The sequence below is a fragment of the Carettochelys insculpta genome, chromosome 15, assembly GCF_033958435.1.
Source record: "Carettochelys insculpta isolate YL-2023 chromosome 15, ASM3395843v1, whole genome shotgun sequence".
Lineage (NCBI taxonomy): Eukaryota > Metazoa > Chordata > Testudines > Carettochelyidae > Carettochelys > Carettochelys insculpta.
Genome location: NC_134151.1, coordinates 28,768,900 through 28,784,298, shown reverse-complemented (window position 1 = coordinate 28,784,298; position 15,399 = coordinate 28,768,900). Strand labels below are relative to the sequence as shown.

The 15,399-nt window shown below is 49.5% G+C and overlaps 1 protein-coding gene across 1 annotated transcript in view; it reads right to left on the bottom strand.

Annotated features, from left to right (window-relative positions):
- SPOCK1 (SPARC (osteonectin), cwcv and kazal like domains proteoglycan 1) overlaps positions 1-15,399 on the bottom strand; it is a 610,788-nt gene that overhangs the window by 121,407 nt on the left and 473,982 nt on the right. The window lies entirely within an intron of this gene.

Below are 15,399 nucleotides of genomic sequence, written 5' to 3'. Positions count from 1 at the left end.
ATGAAGTTCTACTTTAAAATCAAACCAGTCTCTGTGGCCTCTTTATCACGGACTGCTACAGCTAATACCACTCATAGAGTAGATGCAGATAAAAGACTTGGTGCTGACTCCTCTCAACTTCCAATTAAATTAATGGGCCTCACTGTGTCAATGGCAAAACTCCACTCAACAGTGGAGCCAAAGGGAGCTGAGAGCATTTATCAATTTGCATCTCAGTGAACAACCCCTAACTAACACAAGCAGCTCTTCACTGTGCAGCCTTCAGTGGGACTCCTTATATGAAGGAGGTTTTAATCATTCTAGAGGCTAGAAAATATATCCAGGGGCTAGATTCTAACTTATCTGAACAATTGTGTAAAATCACTCTCCATAAAAACAGAGTGACCACTGAGCAATGTAGCCAAACCCAGAAATATAACAAGGCCACAACACAATTCTTTAAAATGAAAGAAGGCCTTGTTGTAGGGAGGTAAATAAATGGCGGGGGGTGGGGGGGGGCGTTCCCATCCCCTTAGTTCTCTTCCTACAGCCGGAACAAACCGATGGGGTTTGCAGCTTGTTTTGAAAAAAACAGGAGATTCCAGATCTTTTGGGAAATGGGGCTTAGGACGTGTAGGATTCAAAGAACATTTAGGGTACGTCTACATGTGAAGCCTACATCGAAATAACTTATTTCGATGTAGCAACATCGAAATAGGCTATTTCGATGAATAACGTCTACACGTCCTCCAGGGCTGGCAATGTCGATGTTCAACTTTGACGTTGCGCAGCCCAACATCGAAATAGGCGCAGCGAGGGAACGTCTACACGACAAAGTAGCACACATCGAAATAGGGATGCCAGGCACAGCTGCAGAGAGGGTCACAGGGCGGACTAGTGCTTCCGGGGCAACAGCTAGCCGCTCCCTTAAAGGGCCCCTCCCAGACACACACAGCCTGCACAGCATGCGGTCTGAGGAGCCATAGGCACACAGACCCCGGGCGACGCAGGCATGGACCCCCAGCAGCAGCAGCAGCAGCAGCAGCAGCAGCAGCAGCAGCAGCAGCAGCAGCAGCAGCCGCCAGAGGTCCACCCAGCCCTCCCGGCAGGAGCAGGGCTTGCCCTGCTCCATGCCATGAGGGAGGCAGCTGAGCACCTCCTTGCTACACCAGAGGAGGAGCTGCCCCCAGGGCAGCAGGGCTCAACCCCCAACCCTGCAGCACCCCGCCCCCCCCCGCCTCACACGCTGGCGGCTGTGGAGCTACCCCACCAGCACCGACTGGTGGAAGCGGCTGGTGCTTGGGGAGTGGGACGACGACCGCTGGCTCAGGAACTTCAGAATGAGCCGGCAGACATTTATGGAGCTGTGCCAGTGGCTCACCCCTGCACTCAGGCACCAGGACACTGCCATGCGGCGTGCCCTCACAGTGTAGAAACGGGTCGGCATCGCTGTCTGGAAGCTGGCCACTCCCGACAGCTACCGATCCGTGGGACAGCAGTTTGGTGTCGGCAAGGCCACTGTCGGGGCTGTCCTTATGGAGGTAAGAGAACCCACGGGGGGAGGGCAGGGCAGGGGAGGGCAGGGGAGGGGAGGGGAGGGGAGGGTGGGGTAGAGGAGGGCGGGGGAGGCCAGGGCAGGGCAGGGGAGGGCAGGGCAGGGCAGAGGAGGGCGGGGGAGGGCAGGGCAGGGCCACGCACACCCTGCTCACCCCTCATTGGTGCTGTCCCATGTGCTTTCTCTGCAGGTTGTGCGTGCCATCAAAGCCATGCTCCTGCACAGGCTCGTGAGGCTGGGGGACCCAGATGCCACCATCGCGGCCTTTGCCACCCTGGGCTTCCCCAACTGCTTCGGGGCTCTGGATGGGACTCACATCCCCATCCACGCCCCGCATCACGGTGGAGGACGATACCTGAATCGCAAGGGCTACCATTCTGTGGTCCTCCAGGCCTTGGTGGACAGCCGGGGACGTTTCCAGGACATTTATGTGGGCTGGCCTGGCAGCACCCACGACGCCCAGGTTTTCCGGAACTCGGGCCTGTGCCGCCGGCTGGAGGCGGGAACCTACATCCCCCAGCGGGAGATCCCTCTGGGGGACACCACCATGCCCCTCTGCGTCATCGCAGATGCGGCATACCCCCTCCGGCCCTGGCTCATGCACCCATACACGGGCCATCTCTCCGCTAGCCAGGAGCGCTTCAACCAGCGCCTGAACCATGTGCGCCAGGTGGTGGAGCGCTCATTTGGCCGCCTGAAAGGATGCTGGAGATGTCTCCTGACCCGCCTGGATGCGGGCCCCAACAACATCCCCCTGATTGTGGGTGCCTGCTGCGCCCTGCACAATTTGGTGGAGAGCAAGGGGGAGGCCTTTTTCCAGGGCTGGGCTGTGGAGGCCGGCAGGGCCGATGTGCAGCCACCCGCTACCCCCAGTCGGCAGGTGGACCCAGAAGGGACCCGGGTCCGGGAGGCCCTGCGGGCCCACTTCGATGATGAGGCCGCGGGGTGAACTCTGCCAGGCCCCCCACTGCCCGCCCCTTCCTCCACCACACTCCTGCCCCAACGCCCACACCATGGAGCACCCAACCACACCCCCCTCCCACTTTTCCTGGACAAATGACAGCACGCACTTGTGGCTGAACTTAAACTGCTTTTTCTTTGAGAACTTTTTTTTTTAACTATAAATATATAAAACAAGAACAAACTATATACAACATGTGCAACCAAAGTAATATGTACAAATAAAACAATAGTAAGAAAAAAGTGTCCTCATTAATAAAAAGAAAACCAGGGAGGATAAAGGGGAGAACTATTTACATGGGGGGGGACGGGGCAAATGGGGGGCACAAAATAATAACTTCAAACTACATACGGGGGGGGGCCACGTCCTGGGCCCCTCGCCCCTACAGTCCGGCACTGGGCGTGGGCGGCCGGGAGCCCTGCCGCGGCCGCAGCCCTGTCTGGCGCTGGCTGGGGGCGGGCCGGACTGGAAGATATGCCCGGCGAGTCTCAGCTGGCTCCAGGGGTCCCTCGGCGCTCCGGCCCTCGGCGGTGGGTGGCGGGGCGACGACGGAGGGGACGGCGACAGGCTGAGCAGCTGGTGGTGCGGCTGGTGGAGCAGGCACGGCGGGCGCTGCGGCAGCCGGCGCGGCATGGGGGGCCAGGTAGTCCACCAGGCGGTTGAAAGTCTCCATGTAGGCCCCCCATGCCTCTTGGCGCCAGGCCAGCACCCGCTCCTGCAGCTGCAGGTGCTGCTTCGCGACCTCCAGCTGCTGACGGTGGATGGCCAGCAGCTGGGGGTCCGTCGCCGTCGGCTGTTGGTGGTGCGGGGTCCGCCATCTAGCCCGCCGTGGGGCCGGTCGGTCCTCGGCCGAGGGGCTGGCCTGGAGCGATGGTCCCGGAGGGCTCTCCGGGACCACTGATGCCTCGCCGGCGCTCTCTTCCGGTCCTTCTGATGGTGCAGGTGCGGGACACAGGAGAGGAGGTGGGGAAGAAGAATGGAGACAGGCGTTAGTGTGGGCCCCGAGCCATGGCCTTTGTCCCCCTAGCCCTGTGCTGCAGGTTCCCCATTCCCGGGAGATGCTGCTGTGATGGATGGGGTTCAGGGGTCCCCCTGCATTGCACCCCGTCCCCTGGTGGGAGCGACTCTCACTTCACTCCGCAGGGTCTGACAGGAGAGGTTTCTTAGGCCACAGATGCCCAGTTTCTCCCAGGAGTGACAGCACCAGCTGTCAGAAGAGACAGTCCTTCCAACCCGTCCTGGGGAGAAGACCCCAAGGGGTGCCCCTCTGGGATGCAGATTTCCCCCTCCTCAGGCTGGCTGCCTTCCAGCTCTCCCTTCCCCTAGCCTCTACCTGTGGCCCCCACCCTCCCCCCCCAATTCCAAGCCAGCTCGGCTCCTCCCTCCTCTTTGTTCAGGGCAGGGGTGTCACCTGCCAGCTGTAGCCCCAGGATCATCCTTTGCCCCGGGAGCTATTCGGCTCTTGTTGCTCATATGTAGCCTGAGTCTCCCTTTTGCACTCCCCCCACTCCATCACATGCTGCTGCTGCTGCTGTTGCTGCTGCTGCTGCTGCGGGGTGTCCCACCCCCTCCTCCTGGGGGCCCCTCGAGGTTCTGCTCCCCCCTGCCCCGGGGATGGGGCATGGCACTGTTGTGCGGGGTGGGGGGGGGCAGGGGCTGATGCACTGCTGTGAGGGACATGGCCCTGCTGTCCTTGGGGCCATGGCCATGTGAGCATGTGGGGGGCCCTAGACACATATCTATTACCCCCCGCCCCTCAAGCCCAGGGGTGTACACCAGAGGTGGGTACATACCTGTTGGGCCACTCCCACGGTCTGGAGATCCCCGGGGGGCGGAGGCCCGGCTGCTGCTCCGAGATGGCAGGAGGAGGATCTGCAGCCCAGATTCTGTGGAGGAGGAGCCCCCTCCTCCTCCTCCTCCTCCTGCTGCCGCGATGTCCTGGGGGTGGCCTCTGGGGGGGGCCCCCGGGATGCGGGGCTTACCTCCGGGGTGGACTCCGGCTGCAGGGCCTACTGGGGCTCGTCGGCCGAAGTATCAAGGGTGGCCGGAGGTGAGGAGGTGTGCTGGGGGCCCAGGATGTCCCTGAGCTCCCTGTAAAAGGGGCAAGTGACAGGGGCGGCCCCAGATCGGCCAGCCGCATCCCGGGCCCGGGAGTAACCCTGCTGCAGCTCCTTCACCTTACTCCTGACGTGATCAGGAGTGCGGGCAGGGTGACCCCGGGCAGCCAGGCTGTCGGCCAGCCGAGCGAACGCATCCGTGTTCCGCCTCTTGCTCCCCATTACCTGGAGCACCTCCTCCTCGCTCCAGAGCCCCAGCAGGTCCCGCAGCTCGGCCTCCGTCCAGGAGGGGCCCCGCTGCCGCTTGCCAGCCTGGCTGCCCGCCTGGCTGGGCTGGCTGCCCTGGCTCCCCTTGGGGGGGGGTCCCCTGGGGGGGCTGCCGGGCAGCCATCGCAGCTGGGTGGGTGGCTGTGCTGGCTGAGGGAGGTGCAGGCTGGCCGCATGTCTGGGCTGCCGCCTGCACGTTCCCTCAGCTTCCTGCACAGGAAGGGAGGGGGAGGGGACCTTTAAGGGGCTGCTCCATGTGGCCACCATTGAGCTGAGGGGCTGGAGAGAGCGTCTCTCAACCCCTCAGTTGATGGCCGCCATGGAGGACCCCACAATTTCGACGTTGTGGGACGTGCAACGACTACACGGTCCCTACTTCGACGTTGAACGTCGAAGTAGGGCGCTATTCCTATCCCCTCATGGGGTTAGCGACTTCGAAGTCTCGCCGCCTAACGTCAAAGTTAACTTCGAAATAGCGACCAACGCGTGTAGCCGTGACGGGCGCTATTTCGAAGTTAGTGCCGCTACTTCGAAGTAGCGTGCACGTGTAGACACGGCTTTACTGTTTCAAAAATGTGCTAACAAAAATGCAGGCCTATAATGTACTTACTGTTCTTTGCCTTTACTGTTAGAATTATATATAGAGTAAAAGATTTATTATGCAGCATCCCCAGGGAACCAGATATGCAAGATAATAAAACTTATCCATTAGTGGAACTGGGTCAGGAGCCAGGATCACTCAACCCCACACCTTTGGCCAGGCAGTGGGAAGCTGGCCCTGTGACAGTGGAACCCTATGGCAGCTGGCACTGGCCAGGATACTGGCCCTGTGGCAGCTGCCCCGTGTTCTGGTCCCTACAGGAGCTGGCCCTGGCCAGGACACTGGCCCATGGCCAGTGGCCCCAGCTGGGCATGCCGGTTAATGAAATGTGCTGGTTACCCAAGTACCAGATAATTGGGCTTTTCCTGTATATTGTATCACTGATTTCCAGTGAACAAAGAGCGTATTTTCAATTGTTCTTCTCTGCAGCTATTAGGTCAAAAATCTTTCCCCCATTTTGAACCTTACAACATGCAATCTGACAAGGTGCCTGATAAGGCCTCTAATCAGTTCATGACAGTGCAGTTGTTGGCTGGTGGGCTAACCCACACCTAAAATGTTATAAACAATAAAAGAATCAGGATTTTTGTTACAGAGTCTTATTTTTGCCTCTATTTTTAAAAGTAGGCCAATGTATTTAGGACCCAGCTGTGGTGATGCAGTATGTTTTGAAATGTGTAGACTGAATAAAAGGCTGAAGGGTAAGTCGGTAATGTTACCCAATCAACATACAGCAGACAAACAGATTCTGCAGTAAAATCTGCTGAACACAATGACAGCATCTTTTATTATGTTGGCACAATAGAAGCAAAGCAAATGGAATAGAGTGTTGTTACAAGATAGATGCTTCCTACTTTGAAACTTCTGTAAATATCTTGGCTTGGCGTCTGTTTATTTTTTGTTGAAAGAGCTCAGCTTTCCCCAGGCTTTAATCTAGCAACGGGAGACCATTATCCCGTGACTACATCCTGTTCCATCAACATTATCTCCCAGGCCCATTTTGAACTTCAATGCATCCTGGTGGTTGTATGCTCTCTATGATGCTTTGCCCTTCTGATTTAGAAAACTTATCAACATGCATACGCATGTAGCTTAGCTTAGCTTTATAGTACTTACTTCATGCATGGCTTTGGGAAATGTAAATACATATTTTTCACCTTTCTGAAAAATGCATAAATGTAATTGTTTAATCTATGCCAGAGATGGGCAACAAAGAATAAGGAGTGGGCCGCATGAATGGCCCTCCTTCACCACTGCCATCTGCTGCCTGTGGATCCCCTGCCTGGCCTCCTCTCCCCACACTCTTCTCTCGCACTGGGGCTCCACACTTCCTACTTCTCCCCTCCCTCTCGCCATTTCGGAGTGCTGCAAATTTACTGATTTGTGCTCTGTTCACACTCCTCCCTCCCAAAGCTTGAACAGCCACGAACAGCTGATTGGCAGTGTTCCACCACTGGGAGTGAGAGGGAGGATTGGGAACAGAGCACGAGTCAGCTGATTTGTGGGGGTTCAAAAGTGCTCGGAGGGTGGGGGAGTACTCGGAAGTGTGGGGCTCCTGTCCCAATTTGTAAGAGGCATGTAGGGGATAGGGTCAGACAGGGACTCCACAGGCTGCAGCTTGCACACCACGGATCTATGCTGACTGCAGAACATAATGAAAAATGACAGAGGAGGAAACAGGAGGAGGAAACAGAGTAGTTCTTGGATAAGAATGCACAAGGATAAGAATGAGGTTGCCAAGGGACGTCACTCTGCAACACCTACACACTTGAGTAACCTCATGCTCACGAGTAGTCCCATTCTCAGGCTACTTGTGTGAAACTAGCTATACAACTGGAGCCTGAGAATGGTCCAGTTCTACATATTAAGTTAAACTGATGACAAAGACAGAAAAGGGTCATTCAGAACACAAATGTGCCAATCTCTTCAGAGATTTTCAGTTCCCTTAAAACCCCCCCATGCAGATGGTTTATTTTTCCCATGTTGTCCTGCTGCTTTCACCATAGAATCACACGACTAGAAGGGAATTCAAGAACTCATATAGTCCAGTCTCCTGCACTCGTGGCAAGATTAAATACTATCTAGACCATCTGTTTAACCTGCTCTTAAAATTTTTCAATGATGGAGATTGTTCCAGTGATCAAGGACCTGAAGAGGAAGTTTTTCCAAATGTCCTATCTAAATCTCCCTTGTTGCAATTTAAGAGCACTGTATCCTGTCCTATCCTTAGAGGTTAACAAATTATATTCTTCCTCCTTGTACCAACTTTTCAATGTCACACTCTTTTAAGTAGAAAACAGCTATCATGTCTCTTCTGAGTTTTCTCTTCTCCAGACTAAACAAACCCAATTTTTTCAATCTTCCCTCAAAAGTGGTATGTTCTAGGCCTTTAATCAATTTTGTTGCTCTTCTCTGGATTTTCTCCATTTTGTCCACATCCTCCTTGAAATGAAGTGCCTAGAATTGGACGCAACACTCCAGTTGAGGCCGTATCAGCAGAGTAGAGTAAAATTAATGATCATGTCTTGCTTACAGCTCTTCTAATACATCCCATAAAGACATGTGGGTATTTTTTGGGGGGTGGTGGAAGGGTTGCAGCAGCATTATACCGTTGACTCATATTTAGCTTGCCTGCAGTAGTCCTTCCTATGGAGTAATTTTCCATTTCGCGTCTGCTGTGCAACTGGTTCTTCCTTCTTAGGTGGAGTACTTTTCATTTGTCCTTATTGATTTTCATCCTGTTCACTTCAGAGCATTTCTCAAGTATATCCAAATCATTTTGAATTTTAATCCAATCCTACAAAGAACTTGCAAGCCCTCCCAGTTTGGTAAAAAAGGGATAGATAATAAGACAAAAAGATATCGTACTTCCCCTATATAAAACCATGGTACGCCCACATCTTGAGTACTGTGTGCAGATGTGGTCTCCTCACCTCAAAAAAGATATATTGGCATTAGAAAAGGTTCAGAAAAGGGCGACCAAGATGATTAGGGGTTTGGAACGGGTCCCATATGGGGAGAGGCGAGAGAGACTGGGACTTTTCAGTCTGGAAAAGAGGTGATTGAGGGGCGATATGATAGAGGTATATAAAATTATGAATGGTGTGGAGAAAGTGAATATAGAAAAATTATTTCCCTTTCCCATAATACAAGAAGTAGGGGACACCAAATGAAATTGATGGGTAGTAGGTTCAAACCTAATAAAAGGAAATTTTTCTTCACACAGCGCACAATCATCCTGTGGAACTCCTTGCCGGAGGAGGCTGTGAAGGCCAGGACTCTATTAGGGTTTAAAAAAAGAGCTCGATAAATTTTTGCAGGTTAGGTCCATAAATGGCTATTAGCCAGGGGTAAAGTATGGTGCTCTAGCCTTCAGTACAAGGGCAGGAGATGGATGGCAGGAGATAAATCACTTGATCATTGTCTTCTGTTCTCCTTCTCTGGGGCACCTGGCATTTGCCACTGTCGGCAGACGGGATACTGGGCTGGATGGACCTTTGGTCTGACCCAGTATGGCCATTCTTATGTTCTTATCATCCACAAACTTCTTAAGTGTGCACTCTACACCATTATCTAAATCAGTGATGAGGATATTGAACAGAACCAGACACGGAATTGATCCCTGAATGACCCCACTTGATGTGCCCTTCCAGCTTGACTGTGAACTGCTGATAATTACACTCTGGGAATGGTTTTCCAACCAGCTATGCATCCACTTTAGGATAGCTCCATCTAGGCTGTATTTCCCTAGTTTGTTTTGGATAAGGTCGTGTGAGATAGGGTCAAAAAACTTACTAACATCAAGCTCTATTACATCTACTGCTTCCCTTCTATTGTCTTGTTACCCTGTCAAAGAAAGCTATTAGGTTGGTTTGACATAATAATCAAAAGAACACAACCTTGATCTACACATAGGAGCTGCTAGTTTTTAAAGCGCATCACCTGCATCAAAGCAGATGGAGATCAGAGCAAGGCAGGTCACAGAAGATTCCAGATGGAGGAGTAAGAAGTCTCCAAACTACATGACTATAGGGTCTGTACTCCACCAGTACATGAAGGAAAGATCTCTCAGCCTTCTCTAAACCACAGAGCCTGTAGCACAAGCTCCATAGAGAGAAATGAGCACCCCTATTCCTCTTGCCTTCTCCTCATACAGGAAATTAAAAAACCCCAAAATTATCTGTACCTGGCAGGGACTACTGCTGACTAACCAATTCATAGAGATTTTTTTTTTAAGGCTAGAATGGACCACTATGGTAATTTGTCTGGTTTTGGCATAACACAGGATAGAGAACCTTGCCCTGAAATTTCTCAGTTGATTCCCACTGCTTCTTCCTCCTGTTGTCAACTTCATAGGAGACTAGCCCCATTGCTTTAAAGGCACTGTTTAAGATAAGCAAATGGGACACAAAATTGGGCATTGCATTTGTCTGAAGTTCTTCTATATTTTCTGTTGGTATCTCTTGGGATTTTTCTCTGGTGCACCTAGCTGATTGTGCATGATATCTGTGTTTCTTACCAGCTTCATGAATTGAGCTGCATTTGTCTAGAATGATCCCTAAGGATCAGATAAACGTTTCTAAATTGTTTTATTGCAAATGGAAAGCAGCTCTGTTTTTTGTTGCTAAATGTATATTGATATCAATAACTTTTATGAGAGGGGAAATGGTGGAACTTATTCATGGAAAATTCATGAATTAACTTATTCATGCAGTTATGGGAAATTATCGCAAAAGAGTATTTTGGCTAAAGTGCTCTCCAGGGAATTTGCTACCCTGCTTGTGTGCTGATTTCATTTTTATTGTCTGCAAACCTACTACATGTGTTTGGCATAATATTCATATTTTGATGGGAAAAATTAAACAGCTGCATAAAATTTATTCTCTGCTATTTTATCCATGCTGTAGTTTGCAGTCTCTAACTTGCTATCTGCTACTAGGAGAAGCCACAAGACACTTCCTTGAATGTGATACGAATAGAATGTCTCCCTCTCTTTAATTTGGCTTTGGACTTCTGGAAACTAGATTCTGGTCTCATTTGAACCTGGCTGACATTACTGAAGTCAAGAACTACCCAGATCTAATTTAGGCTGGTGTAAATTTGACTAGCTATATACCGAATCCAGTGTTGTTACTCTGAATTTACATGGTGTGGTTATCAGAAGTCACACGTGTGGTGTCCTAACAGGCATCTTGCTCTTTTCAGTAATGCTAACAATTCGACTGTGTGCTTGCCAATCTGGGGGCTTTCCTGGCCCTGCAGACTTTGGAAGAGGCCCCAAAGACCACAAAATAAGATATGAATTGAAGGCATCTGTCCAGGTTTACTGTAAATGAAGCACTGTAATAGCTTCCCCAGATCTAGGGTCTACAGGAAGACTACGAACATGTCTGCGATAATGGGCTCAACTCAGTCAGTGACAGGGATTCACCATTGCTCCCTTGGCTGGACAATGACTGGCCCTCTTAGATAGATTTTTATACACAGGTACAAGCAAGTTACACATAAATCCTGACATATCAGGTTGTCGCCCTCTGATGTTAACTAGATACCACCCATTGCTTTGTACATGGGGATTCCATCACTATCTATCATGCTGTCAGTTTAGACCCTGTCACAAACCTGGGCTGGTATGCCTGTTATTTGTGGGTGTGTGTTGGTACTGAGATGTTTCTTCACAAGCTGTACTGTTACGATCCCTCTGGAATGTCCTTTCTAGCCTGTGCCCTGTATCAATTAGTGTTTTACACCATTAATCCTGTTCATATCAAACTCTGTTTGCAGAGCCTGTGTCTTGCTCACAGCTTAACTTTGCTTTATATTAGCAAAGTTCTCACTATTGTGCCCAGGCCTCAGACCTCACACCAGGCCTGTGACACATGGGCTTACATTTCCAGCCCTTATTTTACGACACATGGACACAATGAGATCACGATGGGATCACAGAAGCACCTTTCAATGGAATACAGCAGTAAGGGATAGCTGCTGGGGCAGCTGTACACTCTGCTGTGGATATTCTAGATGCCTTCAAGCATGTATTATATGACGGATGCATGGTATTTTGTGTTATATAGTGAACTAATACCAACCAGCCTCCCAGGAGAGCCTTTTAAAACTATTTTGACATATAATACTGTCAGAGGGAAAATACTCCCATTGAAACTTCACATGCTTATGCCATAAATTCCAATACGCATTCTGCATGGAATCATAGAATTCTAGGGCTGGAAGGAACCTTAAGACATCATCTAGTCCAGCCACCTGCCTAAAGCAGGGTCAACCCTAACTAAATAATCCTAGCCAGGACTTTGTCAAGCTGGGACTTAAAAACCTCTAAGGATGGAGATTCCACCACCTCTCTAGGTAATGCTTTCTAGTGCTGCACCACCCTCCTGGTGAAATAGTTTTTCCCAACAGCCAACCTACACCCCTCCCTCTGTAACTTCAGACCACTGCTCCTTGTTCTGCCATCTGTCACTACCGAGAACGGCTTCTCTCGATTCTCTTTAGAGCACCCCCTTCAAGAAGTTGAAGGCTGCTATCAAATCACCCCTCACTCTTCCCTTCTCCAAACTAAACAAGCCCAAGTCCCTCAGCCTCTCCTCATAGTTAATGTGCTCCAGCCCCTTAACAATTTTCCTTGCCTTTGCTGAACCTGCTCCAATGTGTCCACATCCTTTCTATAGTGGGGAGCCCAGAACTAGACACAATACTCAGAGGAGGCCTCATCAGTGCCGAATAGAGGGGAATAATAACTTCTCAAGATCTGCTGGAAATAATTCTCCTAATGCACCCTAATATGCCATTAGCCATATTAGTTACAAGGGCACAGTGTTGATTCATATCCTGCCTCTCACCCACCATAATCCCCAGATCCTTTTCTGCTGCACTGCTACTAAGCCAGTCAGTACCCAGCCTGTAACAAAGCTTGGAGTTCTTCCGTCCCAAGTGCAGGACTCTGCACTTGTCCTTGTTGAATTTCATCGGATTTCTTTTGGATCAATTGGACCCTCCAATATATCTAGGTCATTCTGGACCCTATCCCTACCGTCCAATGTATCTACTTCTCCCTCTAGCTTAGTGTCATCCGCAAATTTCCTGAGGGTGCAATCCAATCCCTGATCCAGGTAATTAATTAAGATGTCAAACAGTACTGGCCCTCAAACAAATCTTTGGGGCACTTCACTTGAAAGCAACCACCAAACAGATATTGAGCCATTGATCACTACCCATTGGGCCCAACCATCTAGCCAGCTTTCTATTAATCTTACAGTCTATTTACCCTATCCATACTTTCTTAACTTATGGACAAGAATGTTGTAGAAGACTGTATCAAAAGCTTTGTTAATTTCAAGGTATATTGCATCCATTGACATCTCCATGTACACAGAACCAGTTACCTCATCACAGAAGCTATTCAGATTGGTCAGGCATGACTTGCCCTTGATGAATCCACGTTGACTCCTCTTGACCACTTTCCCCTCTTTCAAGTGCTTCCAATCCCCTCCATGATTTTTCCAGGGACTGAGGTAAGGCTGACTAGTCTATAGTTCCCTGGATTGTCCTTCTTTCCCTTTTTTAAAGGTGGGCTCTACATTTGCCTGTTTCCAATTATCTGGGACTCTCCTGATCTCCACGAGTTTTCAAAGATAATACCAAAGGCTCTGCGATGACATCTGCCAATTTCCTCAGTATCCTTGGATGCATTACATCTGGACCCTTGGATGTGTGGGTGTCCAGCTTTTCTAAACAGCTGTTAACCTGTTCTTTACCTCCCGAGGGCTGTCCACCTCCTCCCTATACTGCATTGCCTAGTGCCACAGACTGGGAGCTGACCTTGTCCATGAAGACTGAGGCAAAAAAAGCATTGAGTATTTCAGCCCTTCCTACATCATCTGTCACCAGGTTACCTCCATTGTCCAGTAACAGCCCCCTTCCCTCCCTGACCTCCTTCCTATTGTTAACATGCCTGTAGAAACTCTTCTTGTTGACCTTCACATTCCTTGCTAGCTGTCGTTCCAATTGTGCTTTTGCTTTCCTGATTACTCCCCGGCATTCTCCAGTCATATATTTTTACTCCTCCTGAGTCATTTGTCCATGTTTCCACTTCTTATATGCATCCTTTTTTGAGTTTAAGCTCACCAAGGATTTTCCTAGTAAGCCAAGCTGGTTGCCTACCATATTTGCTTTTCTTACTGTGCATTGTGATGGTCTGCTCCTGTGCCTTCAATAAGACTTCTTTAAAATACTGTCAGTTCTCCTGAACTCCTTTCCCCTTCATATTACCCTCCCAAGGGGATCCTGCCCATCAGTTCTCTCAGGGAGTTGAAGTCTGCTCGTCCGAAATCAAGAATGTGTATTTTACTGCTCACCTTTCTTCCTTTTGTCAGAGTCCTGAAAACTACCATCTCATGATTGCTGAAGACCAGGTTGCCACCCACTTCTATTTCTTCTACTAGTCCTTCCCTGTTCGTGAGCAGCAGGCCAAGCTGCACATGGCCCCTGGTCAGTACCTTCAGTTCTTATACCAGGAAGTTATCCCCAACATTCTCCACAAATTTCCTGGATTGTCTGTGTGCTGCTGTATTGGTCTCCCAACAAACAAAGGTATTAGTAAGTGGACGTTTTTGGTGGAGTTGATAGAAATAATACACATCAACAGAGAAAGCTGCCATGACCATAGGCACAGGAAGTAGAAGTGCATGGTGCACTGGAGCATCATCCCATTTTGGGCATCCAAGTCCCACCCTTCTGCCACCAGCCCTATGCTCCTGGTGTCTGGGGTTCCAACTGTCAGGTCCACAGCTCTCTTGGGACTCTGCTGCTGACGAAGGGACCTGCTCAGCTACTGACCCCATGCCCCTGTCGTCCAGGGTCTTGGCGACCAGCACCGCATCTGGGCCTCTGCCGCCAGTCACCCCATGTGGAGATTCAGCTGCCAGTCCCAGTTTAGGTGATAGAGAAGGACATAGACAGGAGCAATGGGAGATGCAGCTCAGCACCTTTGCTCCAAAAATTGTTCCAGTACCACTGACCATGAGCCCCTCCTTCAGAGTCCTGATACAGAGTTTACCAGGAAATAAATTCAATGATGTTAAAAAAGCTGAAAGGCTCAAATTTTACTAATAGAAGGTCTCCAGCCTAGAACATATGGCATGCTTATTTAACACCTTGCAGCTTCTTTCATTCCCACAGAGAATTATCTTAACACACTGCTTTATGGAACATCTTTTGTTCACTCATAATATGTCTCTACCGAACTTCGGATATAAATAAGAAAAGCTCATTATTTTTCCTTATCTTTTACATACTGCCTCCCAAAGACAGAAGCTAATACTTTTTGAAATTACTGTGCAGATATTTTTCATCTAGAATTTCTTTAATATTAGTGTTTTTCTTCTTCCCTATCTGTCTTAGAAGACAATTAGAGCCCTTTGGGATTTAGACACCCCTTTAAGAAAGAGTTGTTTGTTTACATGCCTTAAAACAGTGTCTGTGCACATTTCTTTAAGGATGGTTCTGTCAACATTTCCATTACAAACCCCTATATCTGATGTCTCCATCTTGATTTCTGAAGAAAAAAATAAAGTTGGCAGCTGTGTTATGAATACAGTGACTCAGCACAAAAGCCAAATATTTTGGTTAATACAAAAAAGGGGTCAAAAATTTGGAACAACAAAAAAATAAATCAGTAGTTATTTTTCTAAACCTCACAAGACTGGAAATATATATTAATGTTGCTTTTTTATTATGTTTTCCCCTCCCTTCCTCCCACGTGACATATACATTAAAAACAATATGTTTTTTAATGGGCATTTTGCTAACTTTAGGGTCTGATTCTTCAAATACAAACACAGGGGTTTGTCTCAGACTAGTCAAGTTAAGAAAGTGCCTGAGTGCTGGTAGAATCCCAGCCTTGCTGTGAAAATGAGGGCCAAACTCTGCTCTGAGCACTTCTGATCAGTCAAGTGAATCCTGA